Genomic DNA, 23840 nt, shown 5'->3' with positions numbered 1-23840 from the left:
TAGATCGACGGAAAGACTATAGCCTTGCAACGGTTTTTAGGCGTGCGAAATCGTAAAATTTGAGGAAAGTTCAATTTCTAAACGGTTTCTGACGGAATATTCTAGTTTTGAATGGATTCCAGGCGTCTGTAGTGTCCTATCGACTCCAAAATTTTGTTTAAACTGCAATCGAGAAATTGATATTTAAACTCCAATTGATAAATCGACGGAATAGCTATAGCCTTGCAACGGTTTTTAGGCGTGCGAAATTGTAAAATTGGAGGAAAGTTCAACTTCCGATCGGTTTCTGACAAAATATTCTAGTTGTAAATGGAAGCCAGGCGTCTATAGTGTCCAATCGAATCCAAAATGGGTTTAAACTGCAATCGAGAAATTGATATTTAAACTCTAATTGATAAATCGACGGAAAGGCTATAACCTAGCAACGGTTTTTAGGAGTGCTAAATTGTAAAACTAAAGGAAAGTTCAATTTCTAAACGATTTCTGACGAAATATTCTAGTTTTGAATGTATTCCAGTCATCTATAGTGTCCTATCGACTCTAAAGTGGATTTAAACTGCAATCACAAAATTGATATTGAAACTCGAATTGATAAATCGACGGAAAGGCTGTAGCCTTGCAGCGGTTTTTAGGCGTAAAATTGGAGGAAAGTTCAATTTTTGAAGGGTTTTTGACAAAATATTCTAGTTTTGAATGGATTCCAGGCATCTATAGTGACCAATCGACTCTAAAATGGGTTTAAACTGCAATCGAGAAATTGATATTTAAACTCCAATTGATAAATCACGGTTTTTGATGCGTGCGGAATCGTAAAATTAGAGGAAAGTTCAATTTCTAAACGGCTTCTGACGGAATATTCTCGTTTTGAATGCATTTCAGGCGTCTATAGTGTCCTATCGACTCCAAAATTTTGTTTAAACTGCAATCGAGAAATTGATATTTAAACTCCAACTGATAAAACGACGGAAAGGCTATAGCCTTGCAACGGATTTTAGGCGTGCGATATTGTAAAATTGGAGGAAAGTTCAATTTCTAAACGGTTTCTGACGGAATATTCTAGTTTTGAATATATTCCATGTGTCTAGCGTGTGCCAGCGACCCCCCAACGGGTTTAAACAGCAATCACAAAATTGATATTGAAACTCGAATTGATAAATCGACAAAAAGACTAACCATTTTTTAGGCGTGCGAAATTGTAAAATTGGAGACAAGTTCAATTTCCGATCGCTTTCTGACGGAATATTCTAGTTGTGAATGGATTCCATGCGTCTAGTGTGTCCCACCGACCCCCCAACGGGTTTGAACTGCAATCGAAAAAATGATATTTAAACTCGTATTGACAAATCGACGGAAAGACTTTAGCCTTGCAACGGTTGTTAGGCGTGCGAAATTGTAAAATTAGAGGAAAGTTCAACTTCCGATCGGTTTCTGACAAAATATTCTAGTTTTGAATGGATTCCAGGCGTCTGTAGTGTCCTATCGACTCCAAAATTTTGTTTAAACTGCAATCGAGAAATTGATATTTAAACTCCAATTGATAAATCGACGGAATAGCTATAGCCTTGCAACGGTTTTTAGGCATGCGAAATTGTAAAATTGGAGGAAAGTTCAACTTCCGATCGGTTTCTGACAAAATATTCTAGTTGTAAATGGAAGCCAGGCGTCTATAGTGTCCAATCGAATCCAAAATGGGTTTAAACTGCAATCGAGAAATTGATATTTAAACTCTAATTGATAAATCGACGGAAAGGCTATAACCTAGCAACGGTTTTTAGGAGTGCTAAATTGTAAAACTAAAGGAAAGTTCAATTTCTAAACGATTTCTGACGAAATATTCTAGTTTTGAATGTATTCCAGTCATCTATAGTGTCCTATCGACTCTAAAGTGGATTTAAACTGCAATCACAAAATTGATATTGAAACTCGAATTGATAAATCGACGGAAAGGCTGTAGCCTTGCAGCGGTTTTTAGGCGTAAAATTGGAGGAAAGTTCAATTTTTGAAGGGTTTTTGACAAAATATTCTAGTTTTGAATGGATTCCAGGCATCTATAGTGACCAATCGACTCTAAAATGGGTTTAAACTGCAATCGAGAAATTGATATTTAAACTCCAATTGATAAATCACGGTTTTTGATGCGTGCGGAATCGTAAAATTAGAGGAAAGTTCAATTTCTAAACGGCTTCTGACGGAATATTCTCGTTTTGAATGCATTTCAGGCGTCTATAGTGTCCTATCGACTCCAAAATTTTGTTTAAACTGCAATCGAGAAATTGATATTTAAACTCCAACTGATAAAACGACGGAAAGGCTATAGCCTTGCAACGGATTTTAGGCGTGCGATATTGTAAAATTGGAGGAAAGTTCAATTTCTAAACGGTTTCTGACGGAATATTCTAGTTTTGAATATATTCCATGTGTCTAGCGTGTGCCAGCGACCCCCCAACGGGTTTAAACAGCAATCACAAAATTGATATTGAAACTCGAATTGATAAATCGACAAAAAGACTAACCATTTTTTAGGCGTGCGAAATTGTAAAATTGGAGACAAGTTCAATTTCCGATCGCTTTCTGACGGAATATTCTAGTTGTGAATGGATTCCATGCGTCTAGTGTGTCCCACCGACCCCCCAACGGGTTTGAACTGCAATCGAAAAAATGATATTTAAACTCGTATTGACAAATCGACGGAAAAACTTTAGCCTTGCAACGGTTGTTAGGCGTGCGAAATTGTAAAATTAGAGGAAAGTTCAACTTCCGATCGGTTTCTGACAAAATATTCTAGTTGTGAATGGATTCCATGCGTCTATAGTGTCCTATCGACTACCAAAATGGGTTTAAACTGCAATCGAGAAATTGATATTTAAACTCGAATTGATAGATCGACGGAAAGGCTACAGCCTTGCCGCGGTTTTTAGGCATGCGAAATTGTAAAATTGGAGGAAATTTCAATTTATAAACGGTTTCTGAAGGAATATTCTAGTTTTGAATGGATTCCAGGCGTCTATAGTGTCCTATCGACTCCAAAATGGGTTTACACTGCAATCGCAAAATTGATATTTAAACTCGAATTGATAGATCGACGGAAAGGCTATAGCCTTGCAGAGGTTTTTAGGCGTGCGAAATTGTAAAATTGGAGGAAAGTTCAACTTCCGATCGGTTTCTGACAAAATATTCTAGTTGTAAATGGAAGCCAGGCGTCTATAGTGTCCAATCGAATCCAAAATGGGTTTAAACTGCAATCGAGAAATTGATATTTAAACTCTAATTGATAAATCGACGGAAAGGCTATAACCTAGCAACGGTTTTTAGGAGTGCTAAATTGTAAAACTAAAGGAAAGTTCAATTTCTAAACGATTTCTGACGAAATATTCTAGTTTTGAATGTATTCCAGTCATCTATAGTGTCCTATCGACTCTAAAGTGGATTTAAACTGCAATCACAAAATTGATATTGAAACTCGAATTGATAAATCGACGGAAAGGCTGTAGCCTTGCAGCGGTTTTTAGGCGTAAAATTGGAGGAAAGTTCAATTTTTGAAGGGTTTTTGACAAAATATTCTAGTTTTGAATGGATTCCAGGCATCTATAGTGACCAATCGACTTTAAAATGGGTTTAAACTGCAATCGAGAAATTGATATTTAAACTCCAATTGATAAATCACGGTTTTTGATGCGTGCGGAATCGTAAAATTAGAGGTAAGTTCAATTTCTAAACGGCTTCTGACGGAATATTCTCGTTTTGAATGCATTTCAGGCGTCTATAGTGTCCTATCGACTCCAAAATTTTGTTTAAACTGCAATCGAGAAATTGATATTTAAACTCCAACTGATAAATCGACGGAAAGGCTATAGCCTTGCAACGGATTTTAGGCGTGCGATATTGTAAAATTGGAGGAAAGTTCAATTTCTAAACGGTTTCTGACGGAATATTCTAGTTTTGAATATATTCCATGCGTCTAGCGTGTGCCAGCGACCCCCCAACGGGTTTAAACAGCAATCGAAAAAATGATATTTAAACTCGAATTGATAGATCAACGGATAGCCTTGCAACGGTTTTTAGGCGTGCGAAATTGCAAAATTGGAGGAAAGTTCAATTTCCGATCGGTTTCTGACAAAATATTCTAGTTTTGAGAGGAATCCAGGCGTCTATAGTGTCTTATCGACTCCAAAATGGGTTTAAACTGCAATCACAAAATTGATATTGAAACTCGAATTGATAAATCGACAAAAAGACTAACCATTTTTTAGGCGTGCGAAATTGTAAAATTGGAGACAAGTTCAATTTCCGATCGCTTTCTGACGGAATATTCTAGTTGTGAATCGATTCCATGCGTCTAGTGTGTCCCACCGACCCCCCAACGGGTTTGAACTGCAATCGAAAAAATGATATTTAAACTCGTATTGACAAATCGACGGAAAGACTTTAGCCTTGCAACGGTTGTTAGGCGTGCGAAATTGTAAAATTAGAGGAAAGTTCAACTTCCGATCGGTTTCTGACAAAATATTCTAGTTGTGAATGGATTCCATGCGTCTATAGTGTCCTATCGACTACCAAAATGGGTTTAAACTGCAATCGAGAAATTGATATTATAACTCGAATTGATAGATCGACGGAAAGGCTACAGCCTTGCCGCGGTTTTTAGGCATGCGAAATTGTAAAATTGGAGGAAATTTCAATTTATAAACGGTTTCTGAAGGAATATTCTAGTTTTGAATGGATTCCAGGCGTCTGTAGTGTCCTATCGACTCCAAAATTTTGTTTAAACTGCAATCGAGAAATTGATATTTAAACTCCAATTGATAAATCGACGGAATAGCTATAGCCTTGCAACGGTTTTTAGGCGTGCGAAATTGTAAAATTGGAGGAAAGTTCAACTTCCGATCGGTTTCTGACAAAATATTCTAGTTGTAAATGGAAGCCAGGCGTCTATAGTGTCCAATCGAATCCAAAATGGGTTTAAACTGCAATCGAGAAATTGATATTTAAACTCTAATTGATAAATCGACGGAAAGGCTATAACCTAGCAACGGTTTTTAGGAGTGCTAAATTGTAAAACTAAAGGAAAGTTCAATTTCTAAACGATTTCTGACGAAATATTCTAGTTTTGAATGTATTCCAGTCATCTATAGTGTCCTATCGACTCTAAAGTGGATTTAAACTGCAATCACAAAATTGATATTGAAACTCGAATTGATAAATCGACGGAAAGGCTGTAGCCTTGCAGCGGTTTTTAGGCGTAAAATTGGAGGAAAGTTCAATTTTTGAAGGGTTTTTGACAAAATATTCTAGTTTTGAATGGATTCCAGGCATCTATAGTGACCAATCGACTCTAAAATGGGTTTAAACTGCAATCGAGAAATTGATATTTAAACTCCAATTGATAAATCACGGTTTTTGATGCGTGCGGAATCGTAAAATTAGAGGAAAGTTCAATTTCTAAACGGCTTCTGACGGAATATTCTCGTTTTGAATGCATTTCAGGCGTCTATAGTGTCCTATCGACTCCAAAATTTTGTTTAAACTGCAATCGAGAAATTGATATTTAAACTCCAACTGATAAAACGACGGAAAGGCTATAGCCTTGCAACGGATTTTAGGCGTGCGATATTGTAAAATTGGAGGAAAGTTCAATTTCTAAACGGTTTCTGACGGAATATTCTAGTTTTGAATATATTCCATGTGTCTAGCGTGTGCCAGCGACCCCCCAACGGGTTTAAACAGCAATCACAAAATTGATATTGAAACTCGAATTGATAAATCGACAAAAAGACTAACCATTTTTTAGGCGTGCGAAATTGTAAAATTGGAGACAAGTTCAATTTCCGATCGCTTTCTGACGGAATATTCTAGTTGTGAATGGATTCCATGCGTCTAGTGTGTCCCACCGACCCCCCAACGGGTTTGAACTGCAATCGAAAAAATGATATTTAAACTCGTATTGACAAATCGACGGAAAGACTTTAGCCTTGCAACGGTTGTTAGGCGTGCGAAATTGTAAAATTAGAGGAAAGTTCAACTTCCGATCGGTTTCTGACAAAATATTCTAGTTTTGAATGGATTCCATGCGTCTGTAGTGTCCTATCGACTCCAAAATTTTGTTTAAACTGCAATCGAGAAATTGATATTTAAACTCCAATTGATAAATCGACGGAATAGCTATAGCCTTGCAACGGTTTTTAGGCATGCGAAATTGTAAAATTGGAGGAAAGTTCAACTTCCGATCGGTTTCTGACAAAATATTCTAGTTGTAAATGGAAGCCAGGCGTCTATAGTGTCCAATCGAATCCAAAATGGGTTTAAACTGCAATCGAGAAATTGATATTTAAACTCTAATTGATAAATCGACGGAAAGGCTATAACCTAGCAACGGTTTTTAGGAGTGCTAAATTGTAAAACTAAAGGAAAGTTCAATTTCTAAACGATTTCTGACGAAATATTCTAGTTTTGAATGTATTCCAGTCATCTATAGTGTCCTATCGACTCTAAAGTGGATTTAAACTGCAATCACAAAATTGATATTGAAACTCGAATTGATAAATCGACGGAAAGGCTGTAGCCTTGCAGCGGTTTTTAGGCGTAAAATTGGAGGAAAGTTCAATTTTTGAAGGGTTTTTGACAAAATATTCTAGTTTTGAATGGATTCCAGGCATCTATAGTGACCAATCGACTCTAAAATGGGTTTAAACTGCAATCGAGAAATTGATATTTAAACTCCAATTGATAAATCACGGTTTTTGATGCGTGCGGAATCGTAAAATTAGAGGAAAGTTCAATTTCTAAACGGCTTCTGACGGAATATTCTCGTTTTGAATGCATTTCAGGCGTCTATAGTGTCCTATCGACTCCAAAATTTTGTTTAAACTGCAATCGAGAAATTGATATTTAAACTCCAACTGATAAAACGACGGAAAGGCTATAGCCTTGCAACGGATTTTAGGCGTGCGATATTGTAAAATTGGAGGAAAGTTCAATTTCTAAACGGTTTCTGACGGAATATTCTAGTTTTGAATATATTCCATGTGTCTAGCGTGTGCCAGCGACCCCCCAACGGGTTTAAACAGCAATCACAAAATTGATATTGAAACTCGAATTGATAAATCGACAAAAAGACTAACCATTTTTTAGGCGTGCGAAATTGTAAAATTGGAGACAAGTTCAATTTCCGATCGCTTTCTGACGGAATATTCTAGTTGTGAATGGATTCCATGCGTCTAGTGTGTCCCACCGACCCCCCAACGGGTTTGAACTGCAATCGAAAAAATGATATTTAAACTCGTATTGACAAATCGACGGAAAAACTTTAGCCTTGCAACGGTTGTTAGGCGTGCGAAATTGTAAAATTAGAGGAAAGTTCAACTTCCGATCGGTTTCTGACAAAATATTCTAGTTGTGAATGGATTCCATGCGTCTATAGTGTCCTATCGACTACCAAAATGGGTTTAAACTGCAATCGAGAAATTGATATTTAAACTCGAATTGATAGATCGACGGAAAGGCTACAGCCTTGCCGCGGTTTTTAGGCATGCGAAATTGTAAAATTGGAGGAAATTTCAATTTATAAACGGTTTCTGAAGGAATATTCTAGTTTTGAATGGATTCCAGGCGTCTATAGTGTCCTATCGACTCCAAAATGGGTTTACACTGCAATCGCAAAATTGATATTTAAACTCGAATTGATAGATCGACGGAAAGGCTATAGCCTTGCAGAGGTTTTTAGGCGTGCGAAATTGTAAAATTGGAGGAAAGTTCAACTTCCGATCGGTTTCTGACAAAATATTCTAGTTGTAAATGGAAGCCAGGCGTCTATAGTGTCCAATCGAATCCAAAATGGGTTTAAACTGCAATCGAGAAATTGATATTTAAACTCTAATTGATAAATCGACGGAAAGGCTATAACCTAGCAACGGTTTTTAGGAGTGCTAAATTGTAAAACTAAAGGAAAGTTCAATTTCTAAACGATTTCTGACGAAATATTCTAGTTTTGAATGTATTCCAGTCATCTATAGTGTCCTATCGACTCTAAAGTGGATTTAAACTGCAATCACAAAATTGATATTGAAACTCGAATTGATAAATCGACGGAAAGGCTGTAGCCTTGCAGCGGTTTTTAGGCGTAAAATTGGAGGAAAGTTCAATTTTTGAAGGGTTTTTGACAAAATATTCTAGTTTTGAATGGATTCCAGGCATCTATAGTGACCAATCGACTTTAAAATGGGTTTAAACTGCAATCGAGAAATTGATATTTAAACTCCAATTGATAAATCACGGTTTTTGATGCGTGCGGAATCGTAAAATTAGAGGAAAGTTCAATTTCTAAACGGCTTCTGACGGAATATTCTCGTTTTGAATGCATTTCAGGCGTCTATAGTGTCCTATCGACTCCAAAATTTTGTTTAAACTGCAATCGAGAAATTGATATTTAAACTCCAACTGATAAATCGACGGAAAGGCTATAGCCTTGCAACGGATTTTAGGCGTGCGATATTGTAAAATTGGAGGAAAGTTCAATTTCTAAACGGTTTCTGACGGAATATTCTAGTTTTGAATATATTCCATGCGTCTAGCGTGTGCCAGCGACCCCCCAACGGGTTTAAACAGCAATCGAAAAAATGATATTTAAACTCGAATTGATAGATCAACGGATAGCCTTGCAACGGTTTTTAGGCGTGCGAAATTGCAAAATTGGAGGAAAGTTCAATTTCCGATCGGTTTCTGACAAAATATTCTAGTTTTGAGAGGAATCCAGGCGTCTATAGTGTCTTATCGACTCCAAAATGGGTTTAAACTGCAATCACAAAATTGATATTGAAACTCGAATTGATAAATCGACAAAAAGACTAACCATTTTTTAGGCGTGCGAAATTGTAAAATTGGAGACAAGTTCAATTTCCGATCGCTTTCTGACGGAATATTCTAGTTGTGAATCGATTCCATGCGTCTAGTGTGTCCCACCGACCCCCCAACGGGTTTGAACTGCAATCGAAAAAATGATATTTAAACTCGTATTGACAAATCGACGGAAAGACTTTAGCCTTGCAACGGTTGTTAGGCGTGCGAAATTGTAAAATTAGAGGAAAGTTCAACTTCCGATCGGTTTCTGACAAAATATTCTAGTTGTGAATGGATTCCATGCGTCTATAGTGTCCTATCGACTACCAAAATGGGTTTAAACTGCAATCGAGAAATTGATATTTAAACTCGAATTGATAGATCGACGGAAAGGCTACAGCCTTGCCGCGGTTTTTAGGCATGCGAAATTGTAAAATTGGAGGAAATTTCAATTTATAAACGGTTTCTGAAGGAATATTCTTGTTTTGAATGGATTCCAGGCGTCTATAGTGTCCTATCGACTCCAAAATGGGTTTACACTGCAATCGCAAAATTGATATTTAAACTCGAATTGATAGATCGACGGAAAGGCTATAGCCTTGCAGAGGTTTTTAGGCGTGCGAAATTGTAAAATTGGAGGAAAGTTCAACTTCCGATCGGTTTCTGACAAAATATTCTAGTTGTAAATGGAAGCCAGGCGTCTATAGTGTCCAATCGAATCCAAAATGGGTTTAAACTGCAATCGAGAAATTGATATTTAAACTCTAATTGATAAATCGACGGAAAGGCTATAACCTAGCAACGGTTTTTAGGAGTGCTAAATTGTAAAACTAAAGGAAAGTTCAATTTCTAAACGATTCCTGACGAAATATTCTAGTTTTGAATGTATTCCAGTCATCTATAGTGTCCTATCGACTCTAAAGTGGATTTAAACTGCAATCACAAAATTGATATTGAAACTCGAATTGATAAATCGACGGAAAGGCTGTAGCCTTGCAGCGGTTTTTAGGCGTAAAATTGGAGGAAAGTTCAATTTTTGAAGGGTTTTTGACAAAATATTCTAGTTTTGAATGGATTCCAGGCATCTATAGTGACCAATCGACTCTAAAATGGGTTTAAACTGCAATCGAGAAATTGATATTTAAACTCCAATTGATAAATCACGGTTTTTGATGCGTGCGGAATCGTAAAATTAGAGGAAAGTTCAATTTCTAAACGGCTTCTGACGGAATATTCTCGTTTTGAATGCATTTCAGGCGTCTATAGTGTCCTATCGACTCCAAAATTTTGTTTAAACTGCAATCGAGAAATTGATATTTAAACTCCAACTGATAAATCGACGGAAAGGCTATAGCCTTGCAACGGATTTTAGGCGTGCGATATTGTAAAATTGGAGGAAAGTTCAATTTCTAAACGGTTTCTGACGGAATATTCTAGTTTTGAATATATTCCATGCGTCTAGCGTGTGCCAGCGACCCCCCAACGGGTTTAAACAGCAATCGAAAAAATGATATTTAAACTCGAATTGATAGATCAACGGATAGCCTTGCAACGGTTGTTAGGCGTGCGAAATTGTAAAATTAGAGGAAAGTTCAACTTCCGATCGGTTTCTGACAAAATATTCTAGTTGTGAATGGATTCCATGCGTCTATAGTGTCCTATCGACTACCAAAATGGGTTTAAACTGCAATCGAGAAATTGATATTTAAACTCGAATTGATAGATCGACGGAAAGGCTACAGCCTTGCCGCGGTTTTTAGGCATGCGAAATTGTAAAATTGGAGGAAATTTCAATTTATAAACGGTTTCTGAAGGAATATTCTAGTTTTGAATGGATTCCAGGCGTCTATAGTGTCCTATCGACTCCAAAATGGGTTTACACTGCAATCGCAAAATTGATATTTAAACTCGAATTGATAGATCGACGGAAAGGCTATAGCCTTGCAACGGTTTTTAGGCGTGCGAAATCGTAAAATTTGAGGAAAGTTCAATTTCTAAACGGTTTCTGACGGAATATTCTAGTTGTAAATGGATTCCAGGCGTTTATAGTGTCCTATCGACTCCAAAATTTTGTTTAAACTGCAATCGAGAAATTGATATTTAAACTCGAATTGATAAATCGACGGAATAGCTATAGCCTTGCAACGGTTTTTGGGCGTGCGAAATTGTAAAATTGGAGGAAAGCTCAATTTCCGATCGGTTTCTGACGGAATATTCTAGTTTTGAGAGGATTCCAGGCGTCTATAGTGTCTTATCGACTCCAAAATGGGTTTAAACTGCAATCACAAAATTGATATTTAAACTCCAATTGATAGATCGACGGAAAGACTATAGCCTTGCAGAGGTTTTTAGGCGTGCGAAATTGTAAAATTGGAGGAAAGTTCAACTTCCGATCGGTTTCTGACAAAATATTCTAGTTTTGAGAGGAATCCAGGCGTCTATAGTGTCTTATCGACTCCAAAATGGGTTTAAACTGCAATCACAAAATTGATATTGAAACTCGAATTGATAAATCGACAAAAAGACTAACCATTTTTTAGGCGTGCGAAATTGTAAAATTGGAGACAAGTTCAATTTCCGATCGCTTTCTGACGGAATATTCTAGTTGTGAATAGATTCCATGCGTCTAGTGTGTCCCACCGACCCCCCAACAGGTTTGAACTGCAATCGAAAAAATGATATTTAAATTCGTATTGACAAATCGACGGAAAGACTTTAGCCTTGCAACGGTTGTTAGGCGTGCGAAATTGTAAAATTAGAGGAAAGTTCAACTTCCGATCGGTTTCTGACAAAATATTCTAGTTGTGAATGGATTCCATGCGTCTATAGTGTCCTATCGACTACCAAAATGGGTTTAAACTGCAATCGAGAAATTGATATTTAAACTCGAATTGATAGATCGACGGAAAGGCTACAGCCTTGCCGCGGTTTTTAGGCATGCGAAATTGTAAAATTGGAGGAAATTTCAATTTATAAACGGTTTCTGAAGGAATATTCTAGTTTTGAATGGATTCCAGGCGTCTATAGTGTCCTATCGACTCCAAAATGGGTTTACACTGCAATCGCAAAATTGATATTTAAACTCGAATTGATAGATCGACGGAAAGGCTATAGCCTTGCAACGGTTTTTAGGCGTGCGAAATCGTAAAATTTGAGGAAAGTTCAATTTCTAAACGGTTTCTGACGGAATATTCTAGTTTTGAATGGATTCCAGGCGTCTATAGTGTCCTATCGACTCCAAAATTTTGTTTAAACTGCAATCGAGAAATTGATATTTAAACTCCAATTGATAAATCGACGGAATAGCTATAGCCTTGCAACGGTTTTTGGGCGTGCGAAATTGTAAAATTAAAGGAAAGCTCAATTTCCGATCGGTTTCTGACGGAATATTCTAGTTTTGAGAGGATTCCAGGCGTCTATAGTGTCTTATCGACTCCAAAATGGGTTTAAACTGCAATCACAAAATTGATATTTAAACTCAAATTGATAGATCGACGGAAAGACTATAGCCTTGCAACGGTTTTTAGGCGTGCGAAATCGTAAAATTTGAGGAAAGTTCAATTTCTAAACGGTTTCTGACGGAATATTCTAGTTTTGAATGGATTCCAGGCGTCTGTAGTGTCCTATCGACTCCAAAATTTTGTTTAAACTGCAATCGAGAAATTGATATTTAAACTCCAATTGATAAATCGACGGAATAGCTATAGCCTTGCAACGGTTTTTAGGCGTGCGAAATTGTAAAATTGGAGGAAAGTTCAACTTCCGATCGGTTTCTGACAAAATATTCTAGTTGTAAATGGAAGCCAGGCGTCTATAGTGTCCAATCGAATCCAAAATGGGTTTAAACTGCAATCGAGAAATTGATATTTAAACTCTAATTGATAAATCGACGGAAAGGCTATAACCTAGCAACGGTTTTTAGGAGTGCTAAATTGTAAAACTAAAGGAAAGTTCAATTTCTAAACGATTTCTGACGAAATATTCTAGTTTTGAATGTATTCCAGTCATCTATAGTGACCAATCGACTCTAAAATGGGTTTAAACTGCAATCGAGAAATTGATATTGAAACTCGAATTGATAAATCGACGGAAAGGCTGTAGCCTTGCAGCGGTTTTTAGGCGTAAAATTGGAGGAAAGTTCAATTTTTGAAGGGTTTTTGACAAAATATTCTAGTTTTGAATGGATTCCAGGCATCTATAGTGACCAATCGACTCTAAAATGGGTTTAAACTGCAATCGAGAAATTGATATTTAAACTCCAATTGATAAATCACGGTTTTTGATGCGTGCGGAATCGTAAAATTAGAGGTAAGTTCAATTTCTAAACGGCTTCTGACGGAATATTCTCGTTTTGAATGCATTTCAGGCGTCTATAGTGTCCTATCGACTCCAAAATTTTGTTTAAACTGCAATCGAGAAATTGATATTTAAACTCCAACTGATAAAACGACGGAAAGGCTATAGCCTTGCAACGGATTTTAGGCGTGCGATATTGTAAAATTGGAGGAAAGTTCAATTTCTAAACGGTTTCTGACGGAATATTCTAGTTTTGAATATATTCCATGTGTCTAGCGTGTGCCAGCGACCCCCCAACGGGTTTAAACAGCAATCGAAAAAATGATATTTAAACTCGAATTGATAGATCAACGGATAGCCTTGCAACGGTTTTTAGGCGTGCGAAATTGCAAAATTGGAGGAAAGTTCAATTTCCGATCGGTTTCTGAAAAAATATTCTAGTTTTGAGAAGAATCCAGGCGTCTATAGTGTCTTATCGACTCCAAAATGGGTTTAAACTGCAATCACAAAATTGATATTGAAACTCGAATTGATAAATCGACAAAAAGACTAACCATTTTTTAGGCGTGCGAAATTGTAAAATTGGAGACAAGTTCAATTTCCGATCGCTTTCTGACGGAATATTCTAGTTGTGAATGGATTCCATGCGTCTAGTGTGTCCCACCGACCCCCCAACGGGTTTGAACTGCAATCGAAAAAATGATATTTAAACTCGTATTGACAAATCGACGGAAAGACTTTAGCCTTGCAACGGTTGTTAGGCGTGCGAAATTGTAAAATTAGAGGAAAGTTCAACTTCCGATCGGTTTCTGACAAAATATTCTAGTTGTGAATGGATTCCATGCGTCTATAGTGTCCTATCGACTACCAAAATGGGTTTAAACTGCAATCGAGAAATTGATATTTAAACTCGAATTGATAGATCGACGGAAAGGCTACAGCCTTGCCGCGGTTTTTAGGCATGCGAAATTGTAAAATTGGAGGAAATTTCAATTTATAAACGGTTTCTGAAGGAATATTCTAGTTTTGAATGGATTCCAGGCGTCTATAGTGTCCTATCGACTCCAAAATGGGTTTACACTGCAATCGCAAAATTGATATTTAAACTCGAATTGATAGATCGACGGAAAGGCTATAGCCTTGCAACGGTTTTTAGGCGTGCGAAATCGTAAAATTTGAGGAAAGTTCAATTTCTAAACGGTTTCTGACGGAATATTCTAGTTTTGAGAGGATTCCAGGCGTCTATAGTGTCTTATCGACTCCAAAATGGGTTTAAACTGCAATCACAAAATTGATATTTAAACTCAAATTGATAGATCGACGGAAAGACTATAGCCTTGCAGAGGTTTTTAGGCGTGCGAAATTGTAAAATTGGAGGAAAGTTCAACTTCCGATCGGTTTCTGACAAAATATTCTAGTTGTAAATGGAAGCCAGGCGTCTATAGTGTCCAATCGAATCCAAAATGGGTTTAAACTGCAATCGAGAAATTGATATTTAAACTCTAATTGATAAATCGACGGAAAGGCTATAACCTAGCAACGGTTTTTAGGAGTGCTAAATTGTAAAACTAAAGGAAAGTTCAATTTCTAAACGATTTCTGACGAAATATTCTAGTTTTGAATGTATTCCAGTCATCTATAGTGTCCTATCGACTCTAAAGTGGATTTAAACTGCAATCACAAAATTGATATTGAAACTCGAATTGATAAATCGACGGAAAGGCTGTAGCCTTGCAGCGGTTTTTAGGCGTAAAATTGGAGGAAAGTTCAATTTTTGAAGGGTTTTTGACAAAATATTCTAGTTTTGAATGGATTCCAGGCATCTATAGTGACCAATCGACTCTAAAATGGGTTTAAACTGCAATCGAGAAATTGATATTTAAACTCCAATTGATAAATCACGGTTTTTGATGCGTGCGGAATCGTAAAATTAGAGGAAAGTTCAATTTCTAAACGGCTTCTGACGGAATATTCTCGTTTTGAATGCATTTCAGGCGTCTATAGTGTCCTATCGACTCCAAAATTTTGTTTAAACTGCAATCGAGAAATTGATATTTAAACTCCAACTGATAAATCGACGGAAAGGCTATAGCCTTGCAACGGATTTTAGGCGTGCGATATTGTAAAATTGGAGGAAAGTTCAATTTCTAAACGGTTTCTGACGGAATATTCTAGTTTTGAATATATTCCATGCGTCTAGCGTGTGCCAGCGACCCCCCAACGGGTTTAAACAGCAATCGAAAAAATGATATTTAAACTCGAATTGATAGATCAACGGATAGCCTTGCAACGGTTTTTAGGCGTGCGAAATTGCAAAATTGGAGGAAAGTTCAATTTCCGATCGGTTTCTGACAAAATATTCTAGTTTTGAGAGGAATCCAGGCGTCTATAGTGTCTTATCGACTCCAAAATGGGTTTAAACTGCAATCACAAAATTGATATTGAAACTCGAATTGATAAATCGACAAAAAGACTAACCATTTTTTAGGCGTGCGAAATTGTAAAATTGGAGACAAGTTCAATTTCCGATCGCTTTCTGACGGAATATTCTAGTTGTGAATCGATTCCATGCGTCTAGTGTGTCCCACCGACCCCCCAACGGGTTTGAACTGCAATCGAAAAAATGATATTTAAACGAGTATTGACAAATCGACGGAAAGACTTTAGCCTTGCAACGGTTGTTAGGCGTGCGAAATTGTAAAATTAGAGGAAAGTTCAACTTCCGATCGGTTTCTGACAAAATATTCTAGTTGTGAATGGATTCCATGCGTCTATAGTGTCCTATCGACTACCAAAATGGGTTTAAACTGCAATCGAGAAATTGATATTTAAACTCGAATTGATAGATCGACGGAAAGGCTACAGCCTTGCCGCGGTTTTTAGGCATGCGAAATTGTAAAATTGGAGGAAATTTCAATTTATAAACGGTTTCTGAAGGAATATTCTAGTTTTGAATGGATTCCAGGCGTCTATAGTGTCCTATCGACTCCAAAATGGGTTTACACTGCAATCGCAAAATTGATATTTAAACTCGAATTGATAGATCGACGGAAAGGCTATAGCCTTGCAACGGTTTTTAGGCGTGCGAAATCGTAAAATTTGAGGAAAGTTCAATTTCTAAACGGTTTCTGACGGAATATTCTAGTTTTGAATGGATTCCAGGCGTCTATAGTGTCCTATCGACTCCAAAATTTTGTTTAAACTGCAATCGAGAAATTGATATTTAAACTCGAATTGATAAATCGACGGAATAGCTATAGCCTTGCAACGGTTTTTGGGCGTGCGAAATTGTAAAATTGGAGGAAAGCTCAATTTCCGATCGGTTTCTGACGGAATATTCTAGTTTTGAGAGGATTCCAGGCGTCTATAGTGTCTTATCGACTCCAAAATGGGTTTAAACTGCAATCACAAAATTGATATTTAAACTCCAATTGATAGATCGACGGAAAGACTATAGCCTTGCAGAGGTTTTTAGGCGTGCGAAATTGTAAAATTGGAGGAAAGTTCAACTTCCGATCGGTTTCTGACAAAATATTCTAGTTTTGAGAGGAATCCAGGCGTCTATAGTGTCTTATCGACTCCAAAATGGGTTTAAACTGCAATCACAAAATTGATATTGAAACTCGAATTGATAAATCGACAAAAAGACTAACCATTTTTTAGGCGTGCGAAATTGTAAAATTGGAGACAAGTTCAATTTCCGATCGCTTTCTGACGGAATATTCTAGTTGTGAATCGATTCCATGCGTCTAGTGTGTCCCACCGACCCCCCCAACGGGTTTGAACTGCAATCGAAAAAATGATATTTAAACGAGTATTGACAAATCGACGGAAAGACTTTAGCCTTGCAACGGTTGTTAGGCGTGCGAAATTGTAAAATTAGAGGAAAGTTCAACTTCCGATCGGTTTCTGACAAAATATTCTAGTTGTGAATGGATTCCATGCGTCTATAGTGTCCTATCGACTACCAAAATGGGTTTAAACTGCAATCGAGAAATTGATATTTAAACTCGAATTGATAGATCGACGGAAAGGCTACAGCCTTGCCGCGGTTTTTAGGCATGCGAAATTGTAAAATTGGAGGAAATTTCAATTTATAAACGGTTTCTGAAGGAATATTCTAGTTTTGAATGGATTCCAGGCGTCTATAGTGTCCTATCGACTCCAAAATGGGTTTACACTGCAATCGCAAAATTGATATTTAAACTCGAATTGATAGATCGACGGAAAGGCTATAGCCTTGCAACGGTTTTTAGGCGTGCGAAATCGTAAAATTTGAGGAAAGTTCAATTTCTAAACGGTTTCTGACGGAATATTCTAGTTTTGAATGGATTCCAGGCGTCTGTAGTGTCCTATCGACTCCAAAATTTTGTTTAAACTGCAATCGAGAAATTGATATTTAAACTCGAATTGATAAATCGACGGAATAGCTATAGCCTTGCAACGGTTTTTGGGCGTGCGAAATTGTAAAATTGGAGGAAAGCTCAATTTCCGATCGGTTTCTGACAAAATATTCTAGTTTTGAGAAGAATCCAGGCGTCTATAGTGTCTTATCGACTCCAAAATGGGTTTAAACTGCAATCACAAAATTGATATTGAAACTCGAATTGATAAATCGACAAAAAGACTAACCATTTTTTAGGCGTGCGAAATTGTAAAATTGGAGACAAGTTCAATTTCCGATCGCTTTCTGACGGAATATTCTAGTTGTGAATGGATTCCATGCGTCTAGTGTGTCCCACCGACCCCCCAACGGGTTTGAACTGCAATCGAAAAAATGATATTTAAACGAGTATTGACAAATCGAGGGAAAGACTTTAGCCTTGCAACGGTTGTTAGGCGTGCGAAATTGTAAAATTAGAGGAAAGTTCAACTTCCGATCGGTTTCTGACAAAATATTCTAGTTGTGAATGGATTCCATGCGTCTATAGTGTCCTATCGACTACCAAAATGGGTTTAAACTGCAATCGAGAAATTGATATTTAAACTCGAATTGATAGATCGACGGAAAGGCTATATACTTGCAACGGTTTTTAGGCGAGCGAAATTGTAAAATTGTAGGAAAGTTCAATTTTTGAAGGGTTTTTGACAAAATATTCTAGTTTTGAATGGATTCCAGGCATCTATAGTGACCAATCGACTCTAAAATGGGTTTAAACTGCAATCGAGAAATTGATATTTAAACTCCAATTGATAAATCACGGTTTTTGATGCGTGCGGAATCGTAAAATTAGAGGAAGTTTCAATTTCTAAACGGCTTCTGACGGAATATTCTCGTTTTGAATGCATTTCAGGCGTCTATAGTGTCCTATCGACTCCAAAATTTTGTTTAAACTGCAATCGAGAAATTGATATTTAAACTCCAACTGATAAATCGACGGAAAGGCTATAGCCTTGCAACGGATTTTAGGCGTGCGATATTGTAAAATTGGAGGAAAGTTCAATTTCTAAACGGTTTCTGACGGAATATTCTAGTTTTGAATATATTCCATGTGTCTAGCGTGTGCCAGCGACCCCCCAACGGGTTTAAACAGCAATCGAAAAAATGATATTTAAACTCGAATTGATAGATCAACGGATAGCCTTGCAACGGTTTTTAGGCGTGCGAAATTGCAAAATTGGAGGAAAGTTCAATTTCCGATCGGTTTCTGACAAAATATTCTAGTTTTGAGAGGAATCCAGGCGTCTATAGTGTCTTATCGACTCCAAAATGGGTTTAAACTGCAATCACAAAATTGATATTGAAACTCGAATTGATAAATCGACAAAAAGACTAACCATTTTTTAGGCGTGCGAAATTGTAAAATTGGAGACAAGTTCAATTTCCGATCGCTTTCTGACGGAATATTCTAGTTGTGAATGGATTCCATGCGTCTAGTGTGTCCCACCGACCTCCCAACAGGTTTGAACTGCAATCGAAAAAATGATATTTAAACGAGTATTGACAAATCGACGGAAAGACTTTAGCCTTGCAACGGTTGTTAGGCGTGCGAAATTGTAAAATTAGAGGAAAGTTCAACTTCCGATCGGTTTCTGACAAAATATTCTAGTTGTGAATGGATTCCATGCGTCTATAGTGTCCTATCGACTACCAAAATGGGTTTAAACTGCAATCGAGAAATTGATATTTAAACTCGAATTGATAGATCGACGGAAAGGCTACAGCCTTGCCGCGGTTTTTAGGCATGCGAAATTGTAAAATTGGAGGAAATTTCAATTTATAAACGGTTTCTGAAGGAATATTCTAGTTTTGAATGGATTCCAGGCGTCTATAGTGTCCTATCGACTCCAAAATGGGTTTACACTGCAATCGCAAAATTGATATTTAAACTCGAATTGATAGATCGACGGAAAGGCTATAGCCTTGCAACGGTTTTTAGGCGTGCGAAATCGTAAAATTTGAGGAAAGTTCAATTTCTAAACGGTTTCTGACGGAATATTCTAGTTTTGAATGGATTCCAGGCGTCTATAGTGTCCTATCGACTCCAAAATTTTGTTTAAACTGCAATCGATAAATTGATATTTAAACTCCAATTGATAAATCGACGGAATAGCTATAGCCTTGCAACGGTTTTTGGGCGTGCGAAATTGTAAAATTAAAGGAAAGCTCAATTTCCGATCGGTTTCTGACGGAATATTCTAGTTTTGAGAGGATTCCAGGCGTCTATAGTGTCTTATCGACTCCAAAATGGGTTTAAACTGCAATCACAAAATTGATATTGAAACTCAAATTGATAGATCGACGGAAAGACTATAGCCTTGCAACGGTTTTTAGGCGTGCGAAATCGTAAAATTTGAGGAAAGTTCAATTTCTAAACGGTTTCTGACGGAATATTCTAGTTTTGAATGGATTCCAGGCGTCTATAGTGTCCTATCGACTCCAAAATTTTGTTTAAACTGCAATCGAGAAATTGATATTTAAACTCCAATTGATAAATCGACGGAATAGCTATAGCCTTGCAACGGTTTTTGGGCGTGCGAAATTGTAAAATTAAAGGAAAGCTCAATTTCCGATCGGTTTCTGACGGAATATTCTAGTTTTGAGAGGATTCCAGGCGTCTATAGTGTCTTATCGACTCCAAAATGGGTTTAAACTGCAATCACAAAATTGATATTTAAACTCAAATTGATAGATCGACGGAAAGACTATAGCCTTGCAACGGTTTTTAGGCGTGCGAAATCGTAAAAATTGAGGAAAGTTCAATTTCTAAACGGTTTCTGACGGAATATTCTAGTTTTGAATGGATTCCAGGCGTCTGTAGTGTCCTATCGACTCCAAAATTTTGTTTAAACTGCAATCGAGAAATTGATATTTAAACTCCAATTGATAAATCGACGGAATAGCTATAGCCTTGCAACGGTTTTTAGGCGTGCGAAATTGTAAAATTGGAGGTAAGTTCAACTTCCGATCGGTTTCTGACAAAATATTCTAGTTGTAAATGGAAGCCAGGCGTCTATAGTGTCCAATCGAATCCAAAATGGGTTTGAACTGCAATCGAGAAATTGATATTTAAACTCTAATTGATAAATCGACGGAAAGGCTATAACCTAGCAACGGTTTTTAGGAGTGCTAAATTGTAAAACTAAAGGAAAGTTCAATTTCTAAACGATTTCTGACGAAATATTCTAGTTTTGAATGTATTCCAGTCATCTATAGTGTCCTATCGACTCTAAAGCGGATTTAAACTGCAATCACAAAATTGATATTGAAACTCGAATTGATAAATCGACGGAAAGGCTGTAGCCTTGCAGCGGTTTTTAGGCGTAAAATTGGAGGAAAGTTCAATTTTTGAAGGGTTTTTGACAAAATATTCTAGTTTTGAATGGATTCCAGGCATCTATAGTGACCAATCGACTCTAAAATGGGTTTAAACTGCAATCGAGAAATTGATATTTAAACTCCAATTGATAAATCACGGTTTTTGATGCGTGCGGAATCGTAAAATTAGAGGAAAGTTCAATTTCTAAACGGCTTCTGACGGAATATTCTCGTTTTGAATGCATTTCAGGCGTCTATAGTGTCCTATCGACTCCAAAATTTTGTTTAAACTGCAATCGAGAAATTGATATTTAAACTCCAACTGATAAAACGACGGAAAGGCTATAGCCTTGCAACGGATTTTAGGCGTGCGATATTGTAAAATTGGAGGAAAGTTCAATTTCTAAACGGTTTCTGACGGAATATTCTAGTTTTGAATATATTCCATGCGTCTAGCGTGTGCCAGCGACCCCCCAACGGGTTTAAACAGCAATCGAAAAAATGATATTTAAACTCGAATTGATAGATCAACGGATAGCCTTGCAACGGTTTTTAGGCGTGCGAAATTGCAAAATTGGAGGAAAGTTCAATTTCCGATCGGTTTCTGACAAAATATTCTAGTTTTGAGAGGAATCCAGGCGTCTATAGTGTCTTATCGACTCCAAAATGGGTTTAAACTGCAATCACAAAATTGATATTGAAACTCGAATTGATAAATCGACAAAAAGACTAACCATTTTTTAGGCGTGCGAAATTGTAAAATTGGAGACAAGTTCAATTTCCGATCGCTTTCTGACGGAATATTCTAGTTGTGAATCGATTCCATGCGTCTAGTGTGTCCCACCGACCCCCCAACGGGTTTGAACTGCAATCGAAAAAATGATATTTAAACGAGTATTGACAAATCGACGGAAAGACTTTAGCCTTGCAACGGTTGTTAGGCGTGCGAAATTGTAAAATTAGAGGAAAGTTCAACTTCCGATCGGTTTCTGACAAAATATTCTAGTTGTGAATGGATTCCATGCGTCTATAGTGTCCTATCGACTACCAAAATGGGTTTAAACTGCAATCGAGAAATTGATATTTAAACTCGAATTGATAGATCGACGGAAAGGCTACAGCCTTGCCGCGGTTTTTAGGCATGCGAAATTGTAAAATTGGAGGAAATTTCAATTTATAAACGGTTTCTGAAGGAATATTCTAGTTTTGAATGGATTCCAGGCGTCTATAGTGTCCTATCGACTCCAAAATGGGTTTACACTGCAATCGCAAAATTGATATTTAAACTCGAATTGATAGATCGACGGAAAGGCTATAGCCTTGCAACGGTTTTTAGGCGTGCGAAATCATAAAATTTGAGGAAAGTTCAATTTCTAAACGGTTTCTGACGGAATATTCTAGTTTTGAATGGATTCCAGGCGTCTATAGTGTCCTATCGACTCCAAAATTTTGTTTAAACTGCAATCGAGAAATTGATATTTAAACTCGAATTGATAAATCGACGGAATAGCTATAGCCTTGCAACGGTTTTTGGGCGTGCGAAATTGTAAAATTGGAGGAAAGCTCAATTTCCGATCGCTTTCTGACGGAATATTCTAGTTTTGAGAGGATTCCAGGCGTCTATAGTGTCTTATCGACTCCAAAATGGGTTTAAACTGCAATCACAAAATTGATATTTAAACTCCAATTGATAGATCGACGGAAAGACTATAGCCTTGCAGAGGTTTTTGGGTGTGCGAAATTGTAAAATTGGAGGAAAGTTCAACTTCCGATCGGTTTCTGACAAAATATTCTAGTTTTGAGAGGAATCCAGGCGTCTATAGTGTCTTATCGACTCCAAAATGGGTTTAAACTGCAATCACAAAATTGATATTGAAACTCGAATTGATAAATCGACAAAAAGACTAACCATTTTTTAGGCGTGCGAAATTGTAAAATTGGAGACAAGTTCAACTTCCGATCGGTTTCTGACAAAATATTCTAGTTGTAAATGGAAGCCAGGCGTCTATAGTGTCCAATCGAATCCAAAATGGGTTTAAACTGCAATCGAGAAATTGATATTTAAACTCCAACTGATAAATCGACGGAAAGGCTATAGCCTTGCAACGGATTTTAGGCGTGCGATATTGTAAAATTGGAGGAAATTTCAATTTCTAAACGGTTTCTGACGGAATATTCTGGTTTTGAATATATTCCATGTGTCTAGCGTGTGCCAGCGACCCCCCAACGGGTTTAAACAGCAATCTAAAAAATGATATTTAATCTCGAATTGATAGATCAACGGATAGCCTTGCAACGGTTTTTAGGCGTGCGAAATTGTAAAATTGGAGGAAAGTTCAATTTCCGATCGGTTTCTGACGTAATATTCTAGTTTTGAGAGGAATCCAGGCGTCTATAGTGTCTTATCGACACCAAAATGGGTTTAAACTGCAATCACAAAATTGATATTGAAACTCGAATTGATAAATCGACAAAAAGACTAACCATTTTTTAGGCGTGCGAAATTGTAAAATTGAAGACAAGTTCAATTTCCGATCGCTTTCTGACGGAATATTCTAGTTGTGAATGGATTCCATGCGTCCAGTGTGTCCCACCGACCCCCCAACGGGTTTGAACTGCAATCGAAAAAATGATATTTAAACTCGAATTGACAAATCGACCGAAAGACTTTAGCCTTGCAACGGTTTTTAGGCGTGCGAAATTGTAAAATTAGAGGAAAGTTCACTTTCTAAACGGTTTCTGACGAAATATTCTAGTTTTCAATGGATGCCAGGCATCTATAGTGTCCTATCGACTCCTAAATGGGTTTAAACTGCATTCACAAAATTGATATTTAAACTCAAATTGATAGATCGACGGAAAGGCTATAGCCTTGCAACGGTTTTGTGCGTGCGAAATCGTAAAATTTGAGGAAAGTTCAATTTCTAAACGGTTTCTGACGGAATATTCTAGT

This window comes from Phallusia mammillata, chromosome 3 (assembly GCF_965637545.1).
Source record: "Phallusia mammillata chromosome 3, kaPhaMamm4.hap1.1, whole genome shotgun sequence".
Taxonomy (NCBI): Eukaryota; Metazoa; Chordata; class Ascidiacea; order Phlebobranchia; family Ascidiidae; genus Phallusia; species Phallusia mammillata.
The sequence above is the reverse complement of the archived record's forward strand: the minus strand, read 5'-3'. Positions refer to the sequence as shown.